The 4,909-nt window shown below is 49.3% G+C and overlaps 2 pseudogenes; both read left to right on the top strand.

The window, feature by feature from the left end:
• The first annotated feature begins 1,120 nt into the window (after positions 1 to 1,120).
• Positions 1,121 to 2,903, top strand: LOC150025868 (18S ribosomal RNA; annotated as a pseudogene).
• A 306-nt stretch (positions 2,904 to 3,209) lies between these two features.
• The window catches only part of LOC137827350 (25S ribosomal RNA), a 4,376-nt pseudogene continuing 2,676 nt past the window's right edge, over positions 3,210 to 4,909 (top strand).

Here is a 4,909-nt window from a genome sequence, read left to right as displayed (position 1 = left end):
CAAGAACTCTCAAGATAAGACTAAGTGAGGAAGGCACAAAGCTCTCCAATTCTCTCTCTAATTAAGTAGAGTTTCTCTAATTCAAAATTCAAATATGCATTATGAAGGACCTAAGCCCTCCTTTTATAGGAGCAAGGGCTGGTCATTTACATAGCTTATTCCCTAAGCTACCCAAAATGCTCCTAAGTTTACGCCCCCCTTACTAAGCTCACTCCCCAAGCTTCTAGAATTTTCTAAACTAAAGCCTAGAGATTTTTTTACAAAAGAGGTGGCTAATGTTTCCCTCTAAGCATATTTCTAAACACTATTCTATATTATTTACAATTTAAAAGAAACTATAAAGAGAGATATTTAATTGAAGCCCATTCTTGAAAGCTTGTAGACTTCTTTGGCTTTAGGCTTGATCCTCTCTTTATTTTATGTCTTCTTTTAATTTTGAGAAGACTAGAAGGAAGAACTTTAAATGTGAGGGTGAATGCCCTCTTCCTTCATTAATAAAAGCCTCCTTTATTTGATTCTCATCACGTGCTGGAACTTGGTGGGCACGGGCAGAAAAGTTTGTTGCACGCACGCGACACACAAATGTTCTTTTCCATACCTAGCGATGCGGACATTGGATCACTTGATGTTTCCATTTGCGCACTCGCCAACGGCGAGCGGAGGGTGGATCGTCCGGTGGTGTGGTGTCTTACGAACGCGAGGCTGTGTGAGTTGTAATGAGGATGTTCTTGTCGGCTAGCTCCATGCCCCGTGCATCGAACGGTCAAACAGGCATCACCCTCGTTTCCACCCGGTTCCCCGAGTGAGAGATCACGTTCCCTGTGCTGCCTACCTACCAAAAGGCATCCTCGTGTGCTGGCAGAGAGTGTTTCCGTCTGGGCTTCCACCACGTGGTGGAGGTCTCGGAGGACACCGAAGTCACGCACATGGTCCGCCCTATCCTCGCAAGCAAGCAAGCAACGGGCAGGGCGGCACACATGACGGGAAAGTTCTCTCAGATTCAGTGCATGCGACGAACCCCCGGGGCGACCCGTGCGGGTTCTAAATGTTCGGTTACCCACCATCGCAGGATGCCCTCCCAACCAGGCCCCGTTCGAGCCAGGCAAACCTCGATGGATGCTACCTGGTTGATCCTGCCAGTAGTCATATGCTTGTCTCAAAGATTAAGCCATGCATGCGTAAGTATGAACTAATTCAGACTGTGAAACTGCGAATGGCTCATTAAATCAGTTATAGTTTGTTTAATGGTATCTACTACTCGGATAAGCGTAGTAATTCTAGAGCAAATACGTGCAACAAACCGCGACTTCTTGAAGGGATGCATTTATTAGATAAAAGGTAAACGCAGACTCTGCTTGTTGCTTTGAATTTTCATGATAACTCTTCGGATCGCACGACCCTTGTGCCGGCAACACATCATTCAAATTTCTTCCCTATCAACTTTCGATTGTAGGATAGTGGTCTACCATGGTGGTGATGGGTGACGAAGAATTAGGGTTTGATTCCGGATAGGGAGCCTGAGAAACGGCTACGAAATTCATAAAAGGTAGCAGGCGCGCAAATTACCATTCCTGACACGGGGAGGTAGTGACAATAAATAACAATACCGGGCTCATTCTGTCTGGTAATTGGAATGAGTACAATCTAAATCCCCGAACGAGGATCCATTGGAAAGCAAGTCTGGTGCCAGTAGTCGCAGTAATTCCAGCTCCAATAGTGTATATTTAAGTTGTTGCAATTAAAAAGCTCGTAGTTGGACCTTGGGTTAGGTTGATCGGTCCGCCTTTGGTGTGCACCGGTCGGGTCGTCCCTTCTGCCTTAACTGGCCGGGTCGTGCCTCCGGTGCCGTTACTTTGAAGAAATTATAGTGCTCAAAGCAAGCCTACGCTCTGGATACATTAGCATGGAATAACACCACAGGATTCTAATCCTATTGTGTTGGCCTTCGGGATCGGAGTAATGATTAACAGGGACAGTCGGGGGCATTCGTATTTCATAGTTAGAGGTGAAATTTTTGGATTTATGAAAGATGAACAACTGCGAAAGCATTTGCCAAGGATGTTTTCATTAATCAAGAACGAAAGTTGGGGGCTCGAAGACGATCAAATACCGTCCTAGTCTCAACCATAAACGATGCCGACCAGGGATCAGCAAATGTTGCTTTTAGGACTCCGTTGGCACCTTATGAGAAATCAAAGTCTTTGGGTTCTGGGGTGAGTATGGTCGTAAGGCTGAAACTTAAAGGAATTGACGGAAGGGCACCACCAGGAGTGGAGCCTGCGGCTTAATTTGACTCAACACGAGGAAACTTACCAGGTCCAGACATAGTAAGGATTGACAGACTGAGAGCTCTTTCTTGATTCTATGGGTGGTGGTGCATGGTCGTTCTTAGTTGGTGGAACGATTTGTCTGGTTAATTTCGTTAACGAACTAGACCTCAGCCTGCTAAATAACTATGTAGAGGTAACCATCCACGACCAACTTCTTAGAGGGACAATGGCCGCTTAGGCCACGAAAGTTTGAGGCAATAACAGGTCTGTGATGCCCTTAGATGTTATGGGTCGCACACGTGCTACACTGATGTATTCAACGAGTCTATAGCCTTGGCCGACAAGCCCGGGTAATCTTTGAATTTCATCGTGATGGGGGATAGATCATTTCAATTGTTAGTCTTCAACGAGGAATTCCTAGTAAGCGCGAGTCATAAGCTCACATTGACTATGTCCCTGCCCTTTGCACACACCACCCATCGCTCCTACTGCTTGAATGGTCCGGTGAAGTGTTCGAATTGTGGCGACGTGGGCGGTCCGCTGCACGCGACTCTCGACAACGAATATCTTGGATCTTGCATCGATGAAGAACGTAGCGAAATGCGATACTTGGTGTGAATTGGAGAATCCCGTGAACCATCGAGTCTTTCAACGCAAGTTGCGCCCAAAGCCATTAGGCTGAGGGCACGCCTGCCTGGGTGTCACACATCGTCACCCCTTCCTCCACACTTAACTAGTTAAATGTGAGGAAGTGGGTGAAAGTTAACCTCACGCGAGCCAGTTCCTCGTGCTTGGTTGAAAAGCAAGTTCGGGGCGGAGTCCCCCACGATAACGGTGGATGACCCCACGCTCGAGACCAATCGTGCCTGTAGGACTCCAACGTAACGGACTTATCGACCCCACACGCGCCCTTTGTGCAAACCGAGTGCGCCATCTACGAGACCTTGGGTCAGGCGGGGCTACCTACTCAGTTTAAGCATATCAATAAGCGGAGGAAAAGAAACTAACAAGGATTCCCCTAGTAACGGCGAGCGAACTGGGAAAAGCCCAACACGAGAATCGGTTGCCTTCAGCGTTCGAATTGTAGTTTGGAGAAGCATCCTCAGTGGCGGATCGAGCTCTAGTCCCCTGCAAGGGGGCGTCAGAGAGGGTGAGAGCCCCGTTGTGCCCGGACCCTGTCGCACCACGAGGCCCTGTCGGCGAGTCGGGTTGTTTGGGAATGCAGCCCCAATCGGGCGATAAATTCTGTCCAAGGCTAAATACTGGCGAGAGACCGATAACTAATATGTACCGCGAGGGAAAGATGAAAAGGACTTTGAAAAGAGAGTCAAAGAGTGCTTGAAATTGTCGGGAGGGAAGCGGATGGGGGTCGGCGATGTGTCCTGGTCGGATGTGGAATGGTGTGAGCCGGTTCGCCGATCGACTCGGGACATTGACCGACGCAGATTGCAGCGGTGGCCCAAGCCCGGGCTCTTGATATGCTCGTGGAGACGTCATCGGTGTGATTGTGGACGGCAACGCGTGTCTCGGCACGTGCACGCTCTGGGCCTCGGCCTGTGGGCTCCCCATTCGGTTCGTCTTGAAACACGGACCAAAGAGTCTGATATGTGTGCGAGTCAACGGGTGATTAAACCCGTAAGGCGCAAGGAAGTTGATTGGTGGGATCCCCTTGTCGGTTGCACTGCCGACCGACCCTGATCTTCTGTGAAGGGTTCGAGTGAGATCATACCTATCGGGACTCGAAAGATGGTGAACTATGCCTAGGTGGGGCGATGCCATAGGAAACTCTGGTGGAGGCCCGCAACAATACTGAAGTGCAAATCGTTCGTCTGACTTGGGTATAGGGGCGAAAGACTAATAGAACCATCTAGTAGCTGGTTCCCTCTAGAGTTTCCCTCAGGATAGTTGGAGCCTGCGGGCGAGTTCTATCGGGTGAAGCCAATGATTAGAGGCAACGGGGGTGCAACGCCCTCGTCCTATTCTCAAACATTAAATAGGTAGGACGACATGACTGCTCTGTTGAGCCGTGCCAGGGAATCGAGAGCTCCAAGTGGGCCATTTTTGGTAAGCAGAACTAGCGATGCGGGATGAACCTGAAGCTGGGTTACGGTGCCCAACTGCGCGCTAACCTAGACCCCACAAAGGGTGTTGGTCGATTAAGACAGCAGAACGATGGTTATGGAAGTCGAAATCCACTAAGGAGTGTGTAATAACTCACCTGCCGAATCAACTAGCCCCGAAAATGGATGGTGCTAAAGCGCGCGACCTATACTCGGCCGTCGAGACAAGTACCAAGCTCCGATGAGTAAGAGGGCACGACGGTCGCAGTAAAACCTAGGGCGTGAGCCCGGGAGGAGCAGCCGTCGGTGTAGATCTTGGTCGTAGTAGCAAATATTTAAATGATAACTTTGAAGGCCGAAGAGGGGAAAGGCTCCATGTGAACGGTACTTGCACATGGGTTAGTCTATCCTAAGGGATGGGGGAAGCCCGTTTGATAGCGCTCTGAGCACGTACTCCGAAAGGGAATCGAGTTAAAATTCCTTAACCAGGACGTGGCAGCAGACGACAATGTTAGGAAGTCCGGAGACGTCGGCGAGGGCCCCAAAAGAGTTATCTTTTCTATTTAACAGCCTGCCCAC

Source organism: Phaseolus vulgaris, chromosome 7, assembly GCF_051622355.1.
Source record: "Phaseolus vulgaris cultivar YP4 chromosome 7, ASM5162235v1, whole genome shotgun sequence".
Classification (NCBI taxonomy): Eukaryota; Viridiplantae; Streptophyta; class Magnoliopsida; order Fabales; family Fabaceae; genus Phaseolus; species Phaseolus vulgaris.
Note: the sequence above shows the minus strand (reverse complement) of the source record. Positions and strands in the feature narration are given on the sequence as shown.